Source organism: Pleurodeles waltl, chromosome 5, assembly GCF_031143425.1.
Source record: "Pleurodeles waltl isolate 20211129_DDA chromosome 5, aPleWal1.hap1.20221129, whole genome shotgun sequence".
Lineage (NCBI taxonomy): Eukaryota > Metazoa > Chordata > Amphibia > Caudata > Salamandridae > Pleurodeles > Pleurodeles waltl.
Window position 1 is genome coordinate 741,166,915 of NC_090444.1, and position 25,477 is coordinate 741,192,391.

General features: G+C 39.9%; 1 protein-coding gene across 2 annotated transcripts in view; it reads right to left on the reverse strand.

The window, feature by feature from the left end:
- The window catches only part of LOC138295999 (zinc finger protein PLAGL1-like), a 318,202-nt gene extending 293,430 nt beyond the window's left edge, over positions 1-24,772 (reverse strand). For both annotated transcript variants that reach the window (XM_069234701.1, XM_069234702.1), the window contains exon 1: positions 24,559-24,772. The gene's annotated coding sequence lies outside the window, so the exon portion shown is untranslated. The remainder of the gene's footprint in view (positions 1-24,558) is intronic.
- Between the last annotated feature and the right edge of the window lie 705 nt (positions 24,773-25,477).

A 25,477-nucleotide genomic window follows, 5' to 3' on the forward strand; every position in this document is an offset into this window, starting at 1 on the left:
GCCAAAGCGCAACTGAGCCTCTAGACTTCAGTTACCTCCACAAACACATTTAATCCAGTCTTCAGTTAGACTTTAGATTCCGCATAAGGTTTACCCATGTGCAAGGAAGCAACATGTTTACTGCATGTGTGCACCACGATGCTGGGGCTTGATATGGACAATAACTTCCCTATGGATCCATGTTGAAAGCTGTTCCTGTTGACTAACACTGAAACCTTTACATCCACCATTGCCCATCTTGCCTTCATCTATACTCTTCAGATTTTTCCTAGTACTTAGGTAATACATTTTTCTTTTTATGAATTTGATTGGAACCTCAAAGTTTTGCATTTTTTTAGCTATATAATTTTTTTTCCGTTGTTTCCTTAGATGCCACCTGCCCTAGCACACCTCTATGAGTATATGCTGAGTTCAGCCTTTGCTACTAGAGGGTGTGCTGAGGATACTTTGAGAAGTATCCAAGGGGATTGACGTAAGCTTTACAACAGTACAGGTCACAGTCTTTAGCTATTCTTCTTTTTCTGGTGGTCATCTGGGTGACAAGTTGCAATAATTAGAAGCATTCAAAATTGCACTCAACCATGACATCTGATCCCCATAAGCAACGGAAAGAATGGACTTTTCCGAATTTTTCACAATTACATGATATTTATATATCTGAATATTAATGTAGATTGTTGTGCTACTGAAAATGAGCAAGTGATTTCTTTTAGTAACGGGTGCCCCAAGACTATGTTGCTATAAACAATAATACCACCCTCGTGGAATTAGAATGGCTACCCCATAAGCCTGTATCATCCTCAAAATACGCTGCATCCCATACATGGCAGCCTCACCTGCCATCCCACAAACATGACAAAGACATTAAGTACAATAGGTGGCCAGCACCCAACTTTAAACTAGAGAGAGAACACTGCATCTCCACACAATAGGATTCACCACCATACAAAGGCATTCTGCTTTAATGTAAAGAATCCTGGATTGTAGCTCAGGGACCCTCCCCTTATTCAGCGGTATCTTGTGCTGTAGCTAGACTCACGCTCTACAAATACCTAAACATACATGCATGCTACACATGCCCATGAGTTGCCCAAGGCTAGCACAAAATTCTTCATTAGCCAGGCAGAAGGTATATAATACACCAATAATGAGGTACTGGGCTGAATAATTTCATAAACGCATGACAAATTTAACTGAAGTATTAATATACGTAGATGTAACAAAGTCACACTACTTGCAACTGCCTTTAGAATAAGGGCCTAACATAAAGAACTACCAACAAATTAAAGACTTCAAGAGAGGGCATCCTGTTTGATTATGTGCTCCAAGGCTAAAAACGAAGCTGCAAAATATGTGTGACAAGGCAACATCACCTCCTTTCTGCTGCAAAGAAATGCAAATTAAAGAGCCATAAGCCCTTGTGTGACACACTGTACCTTCATTATTCCACACCCAATTTGGTGCCAGCAGCTATAGAGCCCCAAGAGATTTTTCTATGATAAACAATTCCAAAACTGGGCTATGGGGTGAAGGAATGAGTAGGTCTCAAAGGCAGCAAGTCCTAACGTCGATAAGAATGAAGAAAAGCGTGTTCAAATTAGGAAGGTTGTTCGTGTCAGTAAGATCCCATGCCTGTTTTGGTGTCTCTAAACACGCTGATAAATAGGTGGCAATGCAGGCTCTCAAATGTGCATGCTTTTTTAGGCCTCATTTAACGGTGCAACTGACAGGAAGATGTACTGTTACCAAGTCTTTAAAATATAAATTACAAATTTAGTGGTGTTGGCTTCACCTAGATTATTACCCTCTCATCTTGTGCTATGGGCTATTTGATGTAGTGTTATACCTCCAGGAAAGGCTTCCATTGGAAAGCAAGAGGGACTGCGTTTCATCTGAAAAGTACACTCAGTCATTACATTATTTGTCACATTACATTCCTTATCTTCTATATATATTCTACAAAGAAAGCAGTATTTTTGTTGCTACGTTTGCACCAGCACTGGCAAAGCCAATACAACAGCCTTTAATGTAATAAGCAAGCATTTCTGTATGAAATGCATGTAAACAGCATTTGTGAATGCCTATGTTTACAAGGGTTGGCACATTAGAGCCATACCTAATAGCTCCACCAATGCTTGTTTAGTAAAGATAGCCATGTGACAACCTATGTGATCCATGGGTCACTGTTTGAAGAATTCCAAATGTGATAAATTGATACCACTACATTCAGTGAAAGTTATGCCTATGAGTTGCAGTACTTACAAAAATCAGCACCAAGAGACGATGCTATGTATAAAAATAAGGGCTATTACCATCTTAGGAGTGAATTATCCAATTAAAATGCAGTCTATTGTACAGTCACTAAAACACTTAACACGTGGGTTGCTTATCTTTAGGAGACCCATGAAGAGAACTTGCAGAATGTGGGAAATGCTAGATGGGGCCAATTTCCTTTAGCTATTTTACCAAAAAAGCAACAGGTGTGTGCCCTACTATGTAGGCACCTTGCATTGATGAACATGCAAGGTGAATTACTATTAAATAAACTACTTTGTAGGAGAGTCGAAGTGTTCAATATATTTGATTCAAACTGTGATGCACTTGATTTCTTCCACCAATTGATGCTTGAGATGACAGACAAAAAAGAGGACCCTACCCTCATTTGAAAGATTTCAAGAGTACATTTCAGTGAAGAAAGACTTAAAATGTAAGTAAGTTGCTAAAAGGTTTATAGAGTGCACTGTCTGTCAGCGTCTTTGGGCCAGTGGCCAGAAGGAGCCCTTCAAAACAAAGAACTATTTAACTAAGGAGGGAAAAAAACATGTCTTCAGCTGCTTCCTAAATTGTAGTAAATCAAGGTGATCTCTAAAATGGCAATATTATAAAAAAAACAACAGTTGTTATTAGAATTTATATATACTCAATGTAACACGGGCACAATTGCACAAATACAACTGTAGTAGGATGTAGATAGAGTAAGCCAAACCACCAAATTCACCACAAATAATAATCACAAACACAGCTGATTGGATCTTTAATCAATGTATAGTGTTACATATAAATGTGCCAAAATGTATAGTGTCCTAAGTGAGACGAAACCCAAAGCAAACAAAAGTAATAATCCAGTGATGTAAACAAAACAAATTGGGTTTCCCAAATAAATAAATCAATCTGAATTGTAGGATTTGTCAATATGAAAGTCATACAGAGGAATTTCCTGTTAATGAAACAGGTGTATTTGCAAAGTGTATGATGCTCACCCTCGGGGGAGGTCGCAGTGCTACTAACAGATAACACATTTTTGTTTTACCCAGCTCAGTAGACCAACTGGGATCTGAATAGATAGTTTAGTCTATTCACCACCCAACTGAAACATATGAAAATATTAGCACTAAGTCCACCTGAAAGACAGGGTCAGTTATACTTGGAATGGTGGATCTTCCTCAGACATAATATATTCTAGTCCAGAATATTCAACATAATTTATAGTGACTAAACATAATCATGGAAGAAGGAACACGAGATTAATAAGAAAACATAAATATGGCCCTTGGTGTCAAGAAAGAAATTAAGGGCCTGATTCTGACCCTGGCGGCCGGTGACCGCCAGGGTCACCGGCCACGAGAGCACCGCCGACAGACCGGCGGTGCTCCGAAGGGCATTCTGACCGCGGCGGTTCAGCCGCGGTCAGAAAGGGTAAACCGGCGGTCACCCGCCGGTTTACCGGTGCCCTTCTGAATCCTCCATGGCGGCGGAGCGCGCTCCGCCGCCATGGGGATTCAGACACCCCCTACCGCCATCCTGTTCATGGCGGGAAACCCGCCATGAACAGGATGGCGGTAGGGGGTGCCGCGGGGCCAATGGCATGGGCACTGCAGGGGCCCCCGTAAGAGGGCCCTGCAAAGTATTTCAGTGTCTGCTATGCAGACACTGAAATACGCGACGGGTGCCACTGCACCCGTCGCACCTTCCCACTACGCCGGCTCAATTCTGAGCCGGCGTCCTCGTGGGAAGGTTGATTTGCCCTGGGCTGGCGGGCGGCCTTTTGGCGGCTGCCCGCCAGCCCAGGGCAAATCTCAGAATCACCGCAGCGGTCTTTCGACCGCGGTGCGGTGTTCTGACGGGGTTACTTTGGCGGGCGGCAAGAATGACCCCCTAAGTCCCTTAGTTTGAGTTGGTTTTTAACGGTAATGCAGCATTTGTGCTTGGAGAACACTGCCTATTGAGTATCAAGCTAATTTATACATTTTGGACAAACACTGACCTTTCAAATGATCTTCAAGCACCTAATAGAGATGCACATGGCTTCCTCCTCTCCTCAATGCTGTTTGCCTTAGGGGACTGAATCTATAGCAAGAGTGATTACAAACTGACACAGGGAGTAGGCGATAAGTGGGGAGAGTTATGCAATGTATGAAGTTGATACATTCCCCACTCCCACAAAACCCAGCGATGCACCATGCCAAGTACTGCACATTTTACAAGACTTTAGACCAGCAGCTGGAATCAGAATAAACTGATCAAAGTTTGAACAATATTAAGAGTATAGAGATTTTGGCACAGAAATACCATTTAGCTGGACACCAGATGTTTTGATTTAACAAACAACATACAGCATGACAAATGTGGAATTACACCACATTATCACCAAGAAACCGTAAAGAGAAATGTGTCCTTTACTAATGATGGGATAAGCTCCACCATCACTGTGACCCAGCACAGGGCCTCATCTCTTTATCTTGGGATGAGAAAGCTTTACCTGAATATTCAAATCAATTACAGTGCAATGTAATAGTCACATATTAATCCTCAGCGTCCAAATTAAAATTTCAAAGGGCTTTAACACAGATTTGAAGCCAAAGTTACATAAGTTAGTCTCAAAACCATAGTATAGATAAACAATATCACTAATGGAGAAAATAAAAATGTAAGCAACACATAAAAGACCAATACTTCAATAGAAACAATGCAGAAAATCAGGAAAAGTATGTGATTTCTGGATCCTAAAATTAAGTTATCTTGCCTAACCATTGGATCTAGCTCCTAAGCTATTCTAATACAAAATGACTATCTGAGAAAGGTTAGCAAACAGAACTTCTGTAAAAGATTCTGTTCAAGAGAGGTGCAGTGGCATAAAGCCAAATACAAATTAAAATATGAGGTCTATACCTCAAAAAGGTCTGCTCTGAGCAAGGGGCAAAGAGAATCTGAATCTCTCACCAACTAAACCACACTTAAATCTTGATTGTTCCAGGTGTGATGACTTCATAACAAAAACTCTCATTTGAAAAACAAAACCGAAGATCAATTATAATTGACACTTTAGTCTTCTGAAGCCTTCGGCATTCAATCTTGGTACACCCTTGCCTGTTCAAGAATTTCTAAAGTTATTACTGCTAATTCCAGCATACTCCCTATATCCTGTAGCGCCTCTCTCAGGCTCTTTTATCTCTCGTACACAACAAACTCTTTGTTAGTGTCAGCACCTGCAGATTTAGAAAAACAAGCTTTTACGTTGAAGAATAGAAACACAAAAATAATTCGGCCTTCACTCACACCAAACTAAAATGAACGTGAATATACTTTTAGTTCAATATGTTTTAAACGTCATACTTGTCGAATATAAAATGATAATAAAGAATAACATTTCTAAAAAACTATATCATAAACATTTGTGCAAACGTGGACTAAATGTGCCACACATGAAACATTAAAGTCATTGTGCACTTTCACTGATATATTTCAGCGCACAACATTTAACAATTTGTTTTACACATTACAAAAGAAAAATTATCACCCCTTCTTCTCACGTTTGAGAGGCATAATAGCACAATCAAGTTATGCTGTTTCAATTGAACAGCACTGATTCAATATTTATACAGCAGAAAAGCCTTTAATCTTTGTAGGGCATAATAAGACACTAGCTTGGATGTCAGTCTGAGCATAAAGACAAGCTGGGACACAGGCCCGAGATACAGGCTTATCTTCAAAATGGTTGTGGTGCTGTGAACTTACATAAAAATGTTAACTAATGCTACATGCATTATTAGTGCAGCTTCGAAATTAATTCCACCTATAACCTACCTAGGTGAATAAGGTAACATTTTAATGAAGGATTGTGTGGAAAGCTAGATCTTCTACAGAGAAGCTAGTCTAAAGTCATAACAGGGGTTTATAGGTCAGAAATATTTGAAAAAACATAGGACCTGATTACGAACTTGTCGGATGGGATAATCTGTCACAAACGTGACAGATATCCCGCCCGCCGATTTACAAGTTCCATAGGATATAAAGGAACTTGTAATACGTTTGACAGAGTATTCCATCCGTCAGGGTTGTAATCAGGCCCATGGTTCTTTAAAACGATGTTAGAGAATGGTATGCATTTACATTTTGGTAAACAAAGTCACTATCACATGAATGATGACATTTGTATATATTATACAGGCACTTAAAAGAAACATGACCTGCACGCAACAGTGTATAACATGTTATGGCAGTGCCCAACAGACAAGGATAAAGCACACTGTGGGAAAATAAACAACTCTCCTAATCCCTACAACCATTTTAAAAGTAAATGCTTGCACACGCTTTGTTCTCATATACTTAAAGATACTTTTGAAAGGTAATTTTTTAAGCAAAAAAATAATCGCTCAATACGAGCAAGTTGGCATGGGTAGTGCCAGGCCATACACATTGCACAAATGTGATTTGCATATGGCTCAAGGAGTTGATTAATTTAGCACAGCTACCTGGCGGCTGAAGTATATGCATAGACCTCAGTAAGGCAAAAAATCCAAAAAAACTAAGGTTAGGTTTTCATCCAAGGGTAACTGAGAACAACAGTAAAGGTTTCTGACCAAAGCAAAACTAATATTCTGTAATGGGATTCTATTATTATTTTTGTATTATTTGTTTGGATTAATTAAAGTATTTTGCAACATTTAAAATGTCATGTGAGTGCAGAGGTAAGTCTACCATATTGTACAGAAAAGTAAAACAAACAGTCACAGAAGTGATTCCCCAAACAAGAGTCTTCTCGTGTATTTAAATATAGAATAAGCAGATTGCAAATATCCACTGAGGGCCAGGATATAGCATTGTCAATGCATTATTTCTATCTGCAGACTCAAACTTTAAAACTAGCCCTTTGACAAATCTCAACAATGCAACAGTAAGAGAAGGACATCCATTTCCAAATGTAAAACACTGCCAGACATATTAGCAGGTTCTCCTTTGCTACAGAACCAACTCTAGGAAGCTTGGTCCCTACCTTTGAAGGTGATGTGCAAGCTAATATAAACATCTAGGCATACAGGCGACAAACCGGGTGAATGAGTCAGGGCAACTTTGCTCCAAATCCCTGTGTTTATCAACATATTGTTCCTTTCGGGCAACCACAAGAATTAACTTTTTCCTGTGGGGCTGTAGACACTGGTCTTTTAGCTTTCAATAGTGGTCACTGTCTAGGAAATAAAAGTAGACTTATTGTCCACAAATGGTCCATACAACCCTTTTGTAACATATTATGGAATTAACCACTTAATAGTAAAACAGTGATTCATGTTTGATGTTAACCATGTTTGAGGCAATTTTTATTTCTATTTTTATTTTTATTCCATTCTCTAAACAACTGAGGATCATTTTTGCCATCATTTTCCTGCATGTATCTAGAATAATTAGCAATAGGCAAATATGATTTCGTGGAGTGCCTGTATGGTCTACTTGATTTCTACCTTTTCAAATTTGTTATCATTTACATGGTTTCTATCCACTCTATGGCTATCTCTTAGTCAGTTTGCTTAATGTCTGTTAGTTCCTCTTAGTATAATAACTAGATAGAAAAAGTAACAGTCCTCTTCCTTCACTCTAAAACCCTTAGTGACCAACTGCCATAGAATTTTACTTTTGTTGAGAAATTGATGTGTAGCTCTTAAAAGTTACTGATGCAAAGTAGGAGATGGTTAAGTATGTATTAATTTCTTATATGCCCTTTTTGTGTCTAGCATCTCAACCTTCTGGCTGAGTTCAGTTTCCTGTTCAATTCAGTTCAAGAGAAGATTGAGCCTAGTTTAACAAGATATGACACCTATGTGAGCCAAATCTAACCTGGTGCATTTGCAAATGTGGTGGTGTGCAGCATGTACAACCAAACATACAGCGAGCTGGAAATCTAAATACAAGTAGGATATAAATCATTTAGACTTTACTTTTCCCCAGTCTTCTCATCTGTCTAGCCACCCCCAAATTTTAAGTAAGAACAATTTTCAAATTGACCTTAAAAGTAAAAATCCTATGACTTCTAGAAATGTCTTGTCCAAAACACAGAAAACACAAGAAAGAAACATCAACAACAAGGTATAGATCCATCAGAAACTGATTAAGTCATGCCTGTACGGAATGCTTGGCAGATCACTGCTTAAGGTAAGGGAGAGTGTCAGATAAAGGTATGTCTACAATTGTTTGGATGGTGTTAAATATTTCACAGCTTTGACAGCCACAGCATGCTTCAGGTCTGTTGCGTTAAAAGAAGGAAAACAGGGTTGTAGTCTGCTTTAACAGTAGTGAGGCCAAAAAGAGAGATACCGACAGCAAATGGGTTAGAAGAGTGCTCTAACGATTTGCCACTGTCTCAACTAAAATGCCAGATTTCTTCGAATTTGTTTTTGAAATGATGCACTGCAAATCTAGGTTTGTTACCATCCCAAGGCTGACCTTCATCTAGGTGTGCACACTATTTGAAGATCAATCTTTTGTGTCTTGCAAGTGCTTTTGGCTAAGAGGAAGAGGAGAGCAATATTTGGGGGGGTGGGGGGGGGAGCTGATGAATGCTGGAACAAGAACCAAAATACAACTTGTTGTGAGAAGGAGGTAGGGTATTTGTCTTCCAAAAGCAGTGGTGGCATTTTCAGCAAAAGAGTCAACCAAGAAATTACCTTTTTCTCTAATCAAGCCTTTGATCAATTTGGAGATATTTTACACAGTGGGGAGGGTTACTGTCAAATGTGCTCACTGGTAAAACAATGTTAAATTCATACAAAATATATTTTGCATTTCAGCAAATTAGAAATATTTCTCAGTATATAAATCTCTGAAACATAAAAGACAAAAATGCAACCTGAATTCCAATGAGCAAACGCAACTTGTTATATAAAAACATTCTATAAAACGAGTGCAACTGATTGGGCAATAACAACCCATATTGTAAATAATGGTCTAAAAAACAAGCTATTAATCACATTTATCAATTATGCATGCAAAGTAGAAACATTGATGTAAATTATAAAATGCTAATTATATTTGGTAATATACCTTTCTGTAAGATGCTCTGCCTTTAGGTGCCATAACAATGTGGGTTTCTCATGTAACCATGCTAAGCTCTCATTTTACTCTAACTAGTGTCAGGAATCATGGAGTACGTGCTCTCTGGTGATCGTGTCCAGTGTTGCAGGGATGCAGTACCATTTCTCCGAATCCATGATACAAGCTAGTAAAGGGTGAGCCTTGCAAACACCCCATGGTGGATGGGGAGGTGAAACAAGGTGGAGTCACAGAGTAATACAGATCACCGCCTCTAGGGCAAGGTGGAAAGAAATAGAACACTCTGGAAGAGCTGAAACATTCCAGAAAAGCTGGAACATTCTGGAAAGAGTCTGAAGGTTCCAGACACTTCCATATGTGTAGGAGCCGAGAAGATTTAAGCACCAGTCAGAGCATTACACTTTGCCTGGCAAACAGAGGTTGATGGGTTCTCTGTTCCAGTTGCATACTTCAAAAAGAGTGTGTTCCCTGCACCTTTTGTTTTGCTCCCTATTGGTTCCCTCAGCTGGTTAGAATAGCTCAGGCTAATCCTTCCTTTCACAGATACTGAGTTTTGCTTGCTGCCATCCTGGAAATCCTGCTCCAGCTTCTAACACTTCAAGCCACCCTGGTTTGTGGCCGCTCTACTATTGGAGGCAGACCTTTGTATTAGGTCCCTGGCCAGTATCCTGGTCATCTGGGGCCTAATCACGGCCTCACTACTTCCATACTCTAGTAAGCCCTTCTGCTGATACTCTCAAGACATTGTACCCTGTTGTACTGAAATGTATTTAGATTAATGGTACTTTACCTTGTAGGATTATGGAGGTTACCAGCTAGTCCACAGCAGACAGAGGGTCACTGTAGTGCACTTTCAATTAGCACGTGCTCTCAAAAATCAGTGGGCTGAGACATTTATGGAGTATTACTTTTCTCACTATCACCCTTCCCTTTATTCTCCATGCGCAGTCACTTCATATTCTGGAGTTGATTACAGATCACATTTGTTTGAAAGGAGAACTGGGGTTAGCATCGAAGGACATGGACTGAATTTCAATGAAATCCAGACACCTGGCTACTTCATGCTGTTGTCTTTTTAAATGGTTCTGTGTCTGCCCCTCTGTTAGATCTCTTCTAAAGATTTCACAGCACGCTACTCTAATATCAAAAGGTAGTTGAAGCACATAATATTTGACCCATTGAGGCACATTTCGGGGTGAAATTTGTTTGCGCATGCTTGTGTGTGGGTAACTTTCTGTCCAGGGGAACTGCCCCCACATCTTCCTTAATTAAAATCCTGATTATGAAACAGGGGCCAGAGAACACAAACAGCCAAGGCAAAGAAGAAGGGATGAATTAAAGTAGCTGTCAAGAAAGAGACAGAAGTGTACAGGGTCCGCAAAACGAGAGGCTTCAGGAAGGGCAGTGTGAGGGAAAGGAGTTTGTGGTCATGTATGCTTGGCCTGCCAGCTTGGACTACCATAATGTATTTATTACTCCTCTGCAGTATTTCCACCGCTAAGAAATCAAAAAAAGGGGCCAAAGTGCTTTGGATCAAATGTCTTTATCTATTGGTGCTGCTCCCACTTATGTAGGAGTGAAGATACAGTGTGCCTGCTTCTCCTGGGAATGACGAGAGCTTCCTGTCACAGCGTATCTCCCACCACAACCAACACACGCCTTCTGGTGTTACCCAAAGGTAATTCACTCTACAAGCACTGATCAGGCTTGAATTTGACTTCAAGCATGTCTCTGTCTTAAAATACCAAATTCTAATATTTTCTCTTATTTGCAGTAATTTCACACATATGGGAGTGATAGTTGAAGACATTAATCAAGGGGATGCAAAAAATAATAATAAATAAATATAAATAAAACACTTTGCTTCTCTCAAAATGCAATGCTTCTAGAATGTATACACTTCTAACTTCTCAAACAGCAAAAAATATAGAAATCTGGAACCAAGAGTTAAAGAATCTGAATATCCCCACCCGTCAGAGACACGGAGTACAAACCCTTGTCAATCTCCCTTTAAAGACACAGCTGCCATAACACAAACACACTGAAGGACTGCACACGTGTTGCGCTGGACATAACCTAAATTGAATGATTTGTATCTCCTCTCTTCACCACCCTGTTAAGCAAAATGCAGTTCAAACAGTATAGCTTGGCTGTGCAACTATGTCTCTGAAGCAAGAATGTGAAACAGTGGGCCCTTTCTTGTGGTCACAATTTGAGGGTCACATTTTGTATAACATGATGAAGTGTTTTTATAAAATTAACGCACTGCAAAGCGTATTAGTGGAGTGCACCAGTGTATATTTGGATATAACAATTAAGTAACGTTTCATGTATATCTATTTGAAACTAACACTTTGAAAGTATTATTTTGTATATTCTTGCATGTAATGCTTAGAATTTATTTAATCTGGAAGTATATTTGTGTTTTATTAACTTGGCTGGAGGGAAGGCCTACACACATTTTCCTTTTCACAGTTAACCTTCAATGTGGAGATTGTTTTTCTCCGAGATGCAGGTATTAGGAGATAGAGTTAACAAGAAGCTTACGGTGTGTGAGAGATAAGAAAGCCTGAGAGCTATGCAAGGACAAAGAGGAGTAGTCTGGAAGTTGGCAGTCGTAACTCTTTGGAAATTACTGAGACCGAAGGGTATGAAGATAGGATGAACAAGGCCTCTGAAAGTTGTAACTTCTATCTAAAATTAATTGGGGGTTCAATCGAGAAGCTTCTATTGTAATGTCACTATCTTGGGAAACTGTGATTTAAAGAAGGCTTAGTTAGTGAACGAAGCAGATTATTTTCACCCTTTGATCTGAACCGACCTTTCTAAGGTACAGACCTCATATATTCTATGTGGCTTTATGCACCCGCACCTCTCTTAACAGAATATTCTACAGAATTTCTGTTTGCAGACCCTTTCTCAAATACTCTTTTAGAATTAGGATAGTTTAGAGTTCAGTTTAAGTGGTTAGGCAGGCTAACTTGGTTCTGGTACCCAAGAACCACATGCTTTTTCTGTATTGTGGTAATTGAAGTCTTGGTCTTGTATATGCTGGCTTAGTTTAATATTGTATGATAATGTAATTCTCCTTTGGTGATTTTATATATCTATACTATGGTTTTGAGACTCATTCATGTAACATTGACTTTGAGTCTGTAATAAAACCCCTGTGAATCTCCGACTTGACTCCGAATATTATTGTGTGCCATTTGGGTAGCACAGAAATTGTATAAATGATTTGATAACTGTTACTCTCTACCCCTCGGAACTGAGAAGAAAAGATTAATCGGACCCCAATAATAGAGATAGGACCCCAGTATCTAACATAGTGATTTCTTACACTGAGGTTTAAATCAGTCAAAGAATTTTGGGAAGGGGGTTGTACCACAGTCACCAATTCTTTCTCATTCAGCTTACTGTTGGAACCTGCTGCAGCACACCTGTGAACAAAAATTAGTTCTAAGTCTTCGGATCATGACCATAACGATTTTCTCCCTCTTGAACTTAAATTACCACTAGCTGCAAAAACCATAATATCACAAAAGAAAGGAATAAAATAACCCCAAAACGTACACAGTAAATGTGCATATCTATTTTTGGGTATGAGATAATATAGTTATGGGCAACAAGGATCTGATAAACAGTCGCAAGCCACTGGGATAGCTGAAGTAACTTCAACCAGGGTAAACATAATTTCCATATGTCACTCTTCCTCACAGATGTAGGTCCACGGACGTCTGGACTATTCAACAGTAGTCATTCTCCATGCTGGTTACTTTCCAATGCCCAGCGTATTTGACCTTTGCTCTAAATACCTACACTTGCATCCAACCTCGAAAAATCGGGCTATAATAGGTGACTTAAAGACAACTTGGAGGTGTTACTGTAAGTAATTTATCCACATGGCGCAACTTATTAAGATGGACATTTTTTTTTTTTTTACGAGTCTTTTTTTGTTGTTATAGTTTATAAAGAAGCAATAAAATGCCACCTCTGCTATGGATCTATAACAAAAATGCGCACACTCAATTTCAATCTGAATATGAAAAATGCCTTAGTCATCTGAAATTATTTAATTTTTAAAACTGCAATGATTAGTTATCACTCCCAATCGAGGAGCACCTTACATCGGGAACGTTAGATTACATAAACATTCATTCCGTAACACTATTAGTTCATTCGATCACGAAGGTGACTTGAGTTCAAATAAAACATAAATCATCAATGGTAAACAGCAACTCATCACCAGTGCGGTGGTGTAGCAAATGTGAAACAGAATCTTAAAACAAACAAATGTTCTTGATTCAATACTGAATCCGTAAACACCATTTCAGTCATTTGGATTCAGGGTGGGAATCACTTTTTATTCCTTTTTAAAAAAAATATTATTTTTGTTCCACCGCGGACAGTCGTTTCTAAGGGAAAGGGCAGTTAGTCTGTCCATGTTTAACCGTCAGGATGTCCATTTTTCTTTAAGAGTTTCAACCCCCAATTATTGGGGGTGCTCAGGACAGGCAACTGTTGACGGTGTTTTTGGAACGTGCTGCGCGCCTCTGGAGCGTGGTGGGGTCGGCCTGCTGATATGTCTCGCCCAGGGTTTGGCTGTACCTTTCGATGAGCTCTGCCTTATGTTATAAATATCCTTGATTGGGCCTTTCGTTCAAGTGGCGGTGCACGTGTTGTTGTTCACTGGGCAGCAGTACTGTCGGCGTGGCACCTTTGAAGATCAAGGAACGGACACCAGAGGGACCGAGCACCCAATGACAGGTATCAACACCTGCTGCATTACTTTTACGTTTGCCACGCCCTCTTCTTCACAGTCGATGTTGTGTAATTGCTACTACTGATTTATGTTAATGGTTTACTTTGTAAAGTAGCATTCCAGTGCTGTGAACAATAACGTTTTTGGGTGTGATTTGAACTTAAAAAAAGAGTGCCTAGAATTGAGAGGCTATTTGTATGTGTAACCCAAACTGACACATTACTGAGATAGTCCAAAAAAAACTAGCTGAAACAATGTCAAACAGACCAAATCTTTAAAAATACATTTTACAAGCCAATACAAAATAAACGGAGTAGTGTTCAGCGTTAACCATATTTAAACTGGGGTCTATTCAGGATCATGTGATTCGCAGCTAGTTGTCACAAGTATTAAAAGACTGTCGCTAACAACAGAGCATGGCTATTTGAGGCCACCGAAAAGTTGTATTCTCTCATCGCCTAAACATACATTCGAAGAATGCAAACCATCCCCTGTCATAAACCCCTCTTCTCCTGCAAACACTCTGGTTTCAGATCAAGATGTGAGCCGTGGTATGCAGACGCCAGAGCTGAAGTTCAAGTTTCACATGATCCAAGTAGCCACAAGGCCTGCAACATTCCTTCTCCTGTGATGTAAAAATACTACCAACTTCTAAGACTATTACTTTGTTAAGCTGTCGAGTCTAGGCCTAGGGTGTCCTCTGAAAGACGATAGCCTTGTGTTCCTGTCTTTTTCAGTCAACCCCTAACTCCTTGCTTTGGATATACGACTGTTAACAAATTGGGGGAAAAAACGATTTACTTCTCATAGAATCAATCCATTGTTATGTTGTCATTCGAGAATTACCAGCATTAGCTACAGGTTCAGACAAACTGTAGACAGAGGAACAACTGATGGGAGTTTTACCCACCGGACCACCAGGAACTCATAATAAATATGCACTCACTTTTACAGGAGGCTGGCTTTCAGAAATCCTGGTGTACTTATCCACCATATGTTGTTTCGGAGGTCTAAAGTTGTCTGGACACTGATTAAATTAAATATTTCCTTGCAGTTTCTTCCGTCCTGAAGCATGTGGCTTGGAATCACCACAGCTGATTTTCACAAACTGCGTGGCGGCAGGCCTACAGTGACCCAGAAGGGATCAACAGAGGTGTCCTTGCACACTATTCTGTCTCCAGCCCGATGTCCAAGGTGCATCAATGAGCAGGCAAGTCTCAAATCTTAACACAACAATTATGAGGTTGTGTAGGCACCAATGCTTCTTTCAACCTAACACAACTATCTAAACCTAGCATGGTTTGCTACAGTGTGAAGTTTGCAGCAATATGATCAATGCCATTTTGAACCTTCAAGAATTACACCTGCTTTTTCCATCTAGGATAGCTTTACACAGGCGCTTCTTCATCCATACAAACTCTAGGAACCTCCACTCCGTTATCTTACCTTTTGTCATAAGGCTGGGACTGAAGCACCCACTCAGCCTAAACTGGAGAAAATCCTTGGCCCTCACATGCAAGAGCAAACGCTTCCCATATAGGACACATTTGCAAGATCTGGCTTAAAAATCTATTCAACTGAGTCATAGTGCTAGTAGGCCACACGAAAGGTAACTGCACAAATGACACAAATGGCAATGGCTAAAATAAGATTTCGGAGAAACTCTGTTCATAACAGAGCATGCACAACTTTTAGATACTTATTCTAAGGCTTCTAACAGCGCAAATAAGAAACACAGAGAATGGCTGGGACAATGGCTGTTGGTGAGAGGAGTCAGTATGTCCATCTCAGTATTCCAAGTGGGATGAAAAAAGTGAGGGAGCTATGACAGGTGTGTGCCCCCAAAAAACATATCTAAGACTTCTACACTAGAGGTGAGGCATAGTTAACTTCGCCTACAAATAAAACATGCAAAACAGAGTAATGTGTTTGACAAATTAAGAAAGTGAGTCTTATTGGTTTAAGAAGAACCAAAAATCAGTCAGCAAAAAATTATTGTTTACCGGTTCGCACCACACTATTGCACTGGGCTATAACTAATATAACTACTCAGCAAATTAAATGTAACGTCAAATGTGCAAAGGGGATAATTATGTAATTCAACTGAAATTAAATAATGTCTTGGGCTCTGGGACACCAATGGTGAACAACATGTCCATTGTGTCACTTTGTTCCTACGTGCCAAGGAAGGCTTCAGAGGACAGTAAGTTGCATCTTGTGCAAGTAAGAGGCAAGTAGGTGCAACTTTTTCTTCAGGCAATGAAGGACAGAAATGCAGGGCCACTTAGGGTTCTAATAATTCAAAATCTTTGCTTTTTGTATTGCCAGGGCTCAGCCCTAATATGCCTGGATTCATTTAGATGCTGCAGTTCTGGATAGCCTGAAGGCAGTACCAGTGACATAATGCAAAACTATGACCCATCCCCCACCCCCTGCAGAATGTGATGAGAAAGCCTTGAGTCTCCAAAATATTAGAGATATTCATTGACCTTGGCCTGAATGGAGCACGCTGAAGTGCTGGGGGCTGCTGAATGGGTGGCAGCCCACCTGCGACAAAGCGGCTGCCACGGCTTGTGTTGCACCCCTGCTCAGTACACCACACAAGGTGGCAAAATTGAGACAAAGTGAGGTGCCTTTACAAGGTAATAAATCTCCACAAGCTACTCACTGAAGGTGACTAAAGGGAGCGGGCCTGTGGCACAACATCCCATATAGACCGCTCAAAAAGAAAATATCATCTATTCATAAATTGAGAAGAAATTATGTTTTGCCATCTGAAGATAGTCTTGTTCAGTTCTTGCACCATAAAATATTCTCTGGAGCTCACAAGGACTGGTCAGGTGATTTACCATGAAAGGTGAGCGCCAACATGCGAATGGTGGATAGACAACAAGTACATCTTCAGGTGTATGAAAAATATGCATGCATATTCAAATACAAAGAGACAGTAAGGAAGTTTATTTGAAAGGCACGATACCAGGAATCGAAAGACAGAACCCTTAGATGAATCCACAAAAGGCATGGAAGCGCAGAGGAGGATGGTGTCAGTAGCTGTTAAGGAACTGTCATACACAAACACACACCCATGGAGTGTCTGTCCCAGGATCTAGAGTCTATGATGAAAGAAGGGTCTTGCACATCACATACAGAACTGTGAAGTCCAAGCCACAAGTTAGTGCCAAGAAATACAAGGAATGCTGTACCCAACTGATGTAATCTCTGCAACTCATGAAAGGATCTGGGCTGACATTCTGTAGGTGCTAAAATTGTGCAAAAAGAAATCCCCCAATTGTTGGTAGTATGGAGGTAACAGATCTTATGTGCCCTCTTATGGTGAGGCAATTAACAAAAAATATGATTCCATTTCCTGAGGGGGAAGAATACAGCTTAGACTACTAATGAGATTTTGACATTAGGTGATACCTACATTCTTCACCAATCTGGCTGCAGGAAGGCATAGGATCTGCATGTCCAGTCTGAGTATTAGACTTCAGTGGATGATGCTGGCCTGTAACCAGGATTGTAGTTGGATTTGAGTTGACTGTATCTGTTCAGAAGTTGATGGCACTACAACATCTAGAACATTTGTGTCAGTTGATACCCGATCCACTGATTTTGATCACCAAGGATTTATGCTTCTCATGCCCAAGATAATACACAATTATGTTTACTATAAGAAATGCTGGAGTACTAAGAACCAAAAGGCAACAAGCCTTAAATTCTTGCCAACCTTATTATTCCTGAGGATAATGAACAATCTTATGCAGCACCTGATCTCCGGTCTCTACACTTCTAAGACTGCTTAAACAACCAGTATATCCCACTGCCCTGGCTCCTCAAAGCCAGGACCACTGGAATTATGAAAGAAGGGAGGAACAAATTCTGCAGTATAGTTATCTATACAATGCAGCAAGAAAAATGCAAATTATGTGGCGTAATGTGGCACATTTTGTGGCAGTATTGGTCCATTATGATTACAATGTTAACACTGTCTTGGCTGAGGTTTCACCTCTTTAGTATCACTTTAAACCCTAAATGCAGCAATTAGAAAAATAAAGATGATCTGTCACTAAGCAGTAAAGGGTCTGCCTCTGTGTGACATGTGTGGCAGCATTTGTAGTAACTTGTGATCTGTTTGGGCTAGAAACTACTTTTTTTGGTAAACTCTGCAAACTCTGCAGAAGATGATGGATTATGTAGCAGATGTTGGAAATTTTTATTTACACAGCAAACGTTGCACCTGCAGAAGCACTTAATTATGAAGGTCCTGTCCAATATCCATCTCTCATCCTTCACCCCCTTTGATGCATTTATAGAAGAGTACCAATCAAGAATCAACAACTCTTATTCTCATGCTTTAATTGTTTTCTGGGATGCTGATTTACTTTCAGACCTCGACGTGAAAGTTAATAGTGTCTTACTTTCTTAAAGCTCCCATCAATACGGAATAGAGAAGTCAAATGATGTATTTCCTTTAACTGCTAATGCTAGAAACAAATTCCATCATCAGAACCTTAAGATATTTTACTCCCAGCACACATGTAGGCTAAGATACCACCACATATGTGTTTATTTGCTGTCAAATAGCAGTGTCTTTATCCAGAGTCAACTTTCCCTTAGAAAGTTACCTTACGTATACAGTAAGCTATCCGTAAATTATGTATCTGAAAACGAAAAGTTATTTAGTCATCCAAAAGATCTAAAAAAAAAATTAAACTAGGGACATTAACTTGTCACTTTGTCCAGATAATCTTATATCACTATTTGTCTGCTTCTATGTGGCCCTCTCGGTACACCTCATAGATTCAACCATAGGCCTGCTCAGGACCGAGCTTCATCACTGCTGAATAATTTAAACAAAGTATGATGCTCTGAAAACACCTCAAGCATCTAATAACCCCTAACACTTTCCGAAAAATATTACTGTTAACTTTTCCCTACAAAAGTTGGGAGAACAACACATACCTCTTCTTTTATATGTGAACACAATGATAAAACAAAATAAGCATTGACAAAGCAAAAAGATTGGTAACCAACACCAGACGTATTGAATCATTTTGACTGCAACACTCCCCTATGAAGACAATAATTCATCTAAATCATCATAAAAACTCAACCAGTCAAGAAGTTTCATCACAGTAGCCTGGCAGCCGTTGATGCTGTATTGACAACCGACCATTTAAGGGGGGATATGAATTCCAAAACACTGAAACTATATAGGGTTTCATTACTTCCAGATGATTACTACACGCTGTTCAAGCTCTGATGAAGTCAACAATCACACACTTACTGTGACAAAACATGTGTTTATTAGTTGAGGTTTGATGATCTGCAGCAAGAATAAAACAAAGGATTGTATTGGATTTACATGAATTCCCTTTAATATTGGTGCAGCATAAAATCTGACTCCCCCTCGTCACGAATTCAACCTACTTGTACACAAAACATTTAGTACAATGTGTGTTCTATCGTTATTAATGTAAAGTGTTGTACTCTAATTCAGTAATGAAGTGCATTCACTGTAGACCTAGGAAATCATATACATTGTGTGCTTTAACCTTATTAAATAAAATGTAATCATTTGAAGTGAATTAGAAACCAGCCTAGCAATAATGATGTTCATTTACCTTAGAAACAAGAGGAATTTCTGTAGAAGTGTGTACTAATGTTTTACAGTTCAAATCAAGAATGTAGTTCTCAGTTGCATGTATGTTCATGTATTCAAAACGTATTGCCTTTGTTCTAACTGCAACATGAAGTCTATTTGAGATTAAGTAACTGACATTTATTTTATCTGAAGTTAAAAATGAACACAATTAACACAATTAAATGTGCATTAGTGAATAATACTCTAAGTTGACATAAGAAGGCCTGTATTTCTTTCAACATGAGAAACTGTTTCCCATATCTGCTTGTGATTTTTTTTCTTTACAGGAGCATTAACATAAACGGTTAGTTCAAGAATAGATGTACTATTGTGTTAGTAATAGAGAATCTGGGAAGAAGACCTTGGTGGAAGAACATAGATAAACTGAGCGTGAGCTGGTAGTCTCTTATTCAAGTTTGTTACTAGCGATGTGTAGAGAACCAAGGACAGCATTGTTCTCCGGACTGGTCTTGGAGACTCCATAAATGTTACAGTTTACAACGTGAGACTGGAGAAGACATCAGAGTTCCCGATGGTGTGATGATAGGTGTTACCTATAGATTTGTGTGGTACTAACTAGTGTTCTTATAGATTGATTTCAAACACTATCCCTTTAGACATTGAGCTAGAGACTTCTGGCTCTTTCCTCATTCCCTATGCTTGCTGAGTGTGGCTTAGGCTAACACTTAACTCTCTCTAGAAAACTCTTGAACGAGCTTCTGGATTGCTGATACTTTCTACTTTTTTCTATATGCCTAGGCATATATTTTTGCTCTTTTGCCAAAGTCTCTCAACTTTTTGAGACTTTTCCCCACCATTTTTATTGACTAATTTATGTAGATGACCTTAGAGTTTACCCATGTATAGGAGAAAAGACTGAAGATTTTTCTCTGAACATCAAATATTATTGCTAATATTCTGTATCGCCGTAACTGAACTTCTGGTTTGCCTTATGCTAATTCACCTACACTTCTTCAGGAGATTTGGCTATCCTGTATCTGTATAGTGTGTTTTAGGGAATTGTTTATATTAAACTGAGTGTTAACTTGTAATAAAATTCCTTTCCTTTATTTCCAATTTTGGTGCTTATCGTGTGGCTCCATTGGTTACACTGTAAATTAATGATGATTTGTTTACGAGCTAACTCCTTACATCTTTCCTTTCGACAAAAAAGACCCATTACCTAAGGATTTATGGAAGACGCCCCAACACTCCATCAATCGCTTCCAATCAGCACCTGGAAATTCATTATGCATGCCCTTGTCACAAGCAAGCTGAATTAGGGGTACACGCTCTATGTTGTGGATAAACAAAAAACTCACCAGAAGGCTGCAGACTATTCAGAATTCGTCAACCAGAGTCACTCTCAACCTCCCATGCTGCACTCCCATCACATCACTCCACACTTAAAGGAGCTCCACTGGCTCCCCATCCACAAATGAGCACACCTCAACAATTGCATCTGCTTCCATAAAACTTCTAGACACCTCAGCTCATCCGGGATCCGACTTACAGACATCCCACTCATACAGAAAACCAGAGTCAGCAGTCAAGCCTTCGCCCACATCACCCTTAAAGCATGGAAGTGCTGCTACACATGAGCGCTTCCTCCTCACTTCTTGAATTCAGCAAGAAGCTGAACACCTGGCTTTTCGAGTAGCCCCACTGGTCCTTAATGTGGCTAGATTCATACCTGCTCGGCACCAGGATACCCTCCCAGGTGATAGTGTGCTCCACAAATCTGCATAATATAACAATATCGAGGAGTGCAAGCAATCAAAATGAATAAAGAAGTTGCACATTTTCCAGATTTGCCAGGTGAAGAAGCTGCTGCCTTCCCCCTATGCCACGCACCCATTTCACATAATACTTCAAACATATTTCACTTATATCACAGGCTTTAAGCAAGCACCGATATCCTGATTTCCATTCCACAATTGAAATACCAGACTTACTAGCTTTGCCAATGCCTGGTGGTCTAGAAGCTACTACCTGCGGGAGACAACATTATGGGAGCTGGGTCTATGTTCAGCAAAAGGCAGACAATGTGCTTGGTTATTTCCTTTTTCAATAGTAAACGCTAATGATTCTTCACATTATTATGAACTGCTATTCTTGCTGCTGCGTGCGAGCACACAAAGGAGGCTAAAGTTGATTACACTGGAGGGTATTTGGCTTTTAAAACGTCAAGAGACAAAAATATCTTGGTGCGGCTGAAAAGGTCAGAGTGGTTAAACACATTTTTTTGGGGGGGCGTGGATGCAATTCTCTAGATCTGAAGAGACAGATCTTCAGGAGAATTTGCTGCTAAGAACTAAGCCGACTTTTTATGTTGCTTCACTTTAATCAAGTCTTGGCTTTGAATATGGGAGGAGCATGGGCTGCTCTGCAAAAGGAGTTATAATGTTAGCTGCATCCAGCTAAAGGAAACTAAAATGCACTGACTGCATCTTTGTTGAAATTGTAAATTAAGAGACGTTTATCTACACGATTGCTGTTACTGCTCTGCCATGTTTGAACGTAGTACCCGTATGATAGGAACATTGAAAACTGAAACTGTGAACAATTCTGGGGATGAAAGAGTTTTTCCACTTTTCATCCTTTGGTTGGAGATTTGCAATAAATAAAGCATGTCATACATTTCTGGATTTAAAAGAATAGCTTTGCTAGGAACGAAATGTCCCCATGAGTAAAAGAATGCGCTATATTTGTAATAATATGCAGTTAATGCTATAACTCCAATTGTGTTTCTATTTTTGTGAATTATTTATAATCCAACATAAATATAGAAGTCGACTTTTAAAGCCTCTCAAATACTGGGTCTCACGCACAGTTAAGCCTTTCAAAATTGTGTTTGGAATTGCCAAAAAAATGCCTAATTAATTAAAATAGCGACCTTAAAATTGTTCCAAAGCAATTCTCAAATGTTTTACAGCGCCTGAGAGTTTTCTAAGCATACCTACAATCCTTCAGCAACAGTCGAAACTTATTGTACTTAAAGACATATTTCTTTAATTTACCAATGCACATGTCCTGACAGAACAAACGGAAAATAATTCTTATATTTCATGCAGAATTGGTCAAGTCTGCTTTAAATGTGCACTTTTATCATGTGCCCTGAAATAATGTAGATTATGGAATGATCAACAAAATAAATTTAGACATACCATTACCATAGTGCAATTAATCTTTAAAACAAAGTACACCTCGAAGCGGAAAATTCAGAAGTAAACAACATAAACTTGATAGCAACAGGCTGCTTATTGTTTTGTCAAGTGCGGATGCCAAATCTTAAGACTACAAATAACGAAAGCTACTCCATACATTTTTACCTACCACTATATAACGAAATCCTGCGTGAATCGCTGACTTTCGTATTACACTCAGATCTCTTAAGTGGTGCGTTCATGAATCTGCCTACCCATTTTAGAGGCAACGAATTAAGTTGTAGTTAACTGCAAAGATTGTCCAGTAAACTTTACAAATAAAATCTGACTGCTTGGGGCTAGTAAAGACACCGGAAAAGGACTGTAATACAAACAGCGGGGAGGGGCGATTACAACTAATAACAATGTTGATACTTCAAACTAAAAGCTTTTCAAACGATGTTTGTATACTCAGCTTTTTTTCATGAAAGCAAAATGCTTTCCACATTATGACATGCCTTATCCAAAACGGGGTTATTTTGAAAGTATTCGCAAAGAATTGCCATGTATATCACAGTGTCCAAAACGGCGTTAACATGCTTTCAACACGTAAACACGATTTTCTAAACGCCACTCATCAAATTCTCCAGGCTGTAACAGTTCACACAGAAACTTTGTGGGGTCGAAACAATCGACCTATACAATTTCTACTCGCTGTGTTGGTGAAACAAAATGCATTAATACCAACTAAAACAAATGGGATATCATTTTGTTTCAGATTCACAGCGAGGCAGTTATCCTTTACGCAGAAAACATCGTTACACAATGCGCAGAGAATGGTTTTGGATCGAGAACTGTGCAACGCACGCACACTTCCCTCTACACGAGGATTCGCAAATACGTTTATCAACAGTCGAGGTTCAAAGGTGCGTTACTCGAGACTTCTTTTTTAAGCAGAAAAATCAATACGAAACTGTAATGCACTATAAAGCAACATTTTACCGATATTCGTTTCTGACGCGTGGTCAAATAATTTGTACTCACTATAATTAATTTTCAACAGTCAATGCAGATCTATATATAAAAATGGTTCATGCAAGTGACATTTATTCTCAACGCTTAATTTATAATTATTTTTACAATTGATACGAATTTCGTAAATAGTAAAGAAATTATAATATTCAAATCTAAAACAAACTCAATTATATTCAGCAGCCACCTCTAAGACATGTACATAGATGGGGGGGGGGGGGCAGCACAGCAAGGGGTGACAGCGGCAGGCACAGTGTGCCTTTGCGAGTATTTAGCATATTTTTTTTTACAAATGCAGGTTCTCCAAACGGTGGTGGCTTTGGGTCGGCTGAAGGTATGAGGCAGAGAAAGCTTAATAATAAATGCACTTTACTTTGTATGCGGATAGGAAGGGGGTGCGGGGCAGTACCGGCATCAAAGGATGAGTGACATGATTTGATGGGCAGCCGGCTTCGAAGGGACTCCACAATCAGGATGTGGGCAAAAGATCGAAAGGGCAGCAGCTTCAAAGACAGGGGGGTGGGGGTCAGGGCATTCCAAGAGGGCAATAAGGTCAGGCGGTGGAAACAACTGTGGGAGCAGCAGCCGGGTTACACTCTGACCAGCAGGATGTGGCCATCGCACGGTCCCTCACACACACTTGCACTTACACAGAGACCCTGTGGACATGTTTGCGGGTTCGCGGCTGCTGAGGGGGGAGCGCGGCACGTGGCTGGACTCTCCTCGCCATTCTTCACCGCTGTCCGGCAGCACTGCCTAGCCTCCTCCGCAGCTGAGGGTCCATGGGGCTATGACCGCAGGCAGGCTCAGGCTGCGGGGACGTAAACTTGCAGAAGTTTCCTACTTGTTTTCTGCGATAGCTCTTTACCGATTTACTGGGAGCTGCGCATGCGTCAAAATCTACTCCCACTTGGCGGAGAGTGGGGGCGGGCATTTGTAGTCATTGATAGTCCACTGGAGTTTCAGTCTCAGACTGCGCACCTTACCCGAAAAGGGATTCATGATGGCATGGGGGTCGTCGACTCCTTTGCCCTAGCAACTCCAGCGGGGTTGGGGCTTTTGTGTGGAACTCGGCCGACAAGATAAGCGCTCATAATTAACAGGAAAGGATGAGCAGGTGAGTGAATGAAAAGATGGATGGGTGAAAGGATGGATGTAAGTATGGACGTTTGTGTGAACGAATGGATTGATAGATGATAAGAGAAGGATGGGTGAGTGAGTGAAAGGATAAATGGGAAGTGTTAAATGGGAGTTTATAATAATAGGATGAGGCTTGTGATGAGTAAAGGAGAGATGGAGGAGGGAAGGGTCTGTGGAAAGTGTTAGGGGGATTATAGTAGCAGGGGGGTTTGGATGAGTCAAAGGTGAGATAAATGAGGGAGAATTTAGTAGGGTTGTTTGGGAGAATATGGTAGTAAACTGAGATTTGGGTGAGTTAGATGAGGAGGGAAGAGTTTAGGCAGCGTTATTTAGGAGACAAAAGTAGTAGAATGGATTTGGGATGAGTCGGAGTGGGAAAGGAGGATAGATTGATAGAGACATGACATATGGTGATGGGTAGACAAAGTA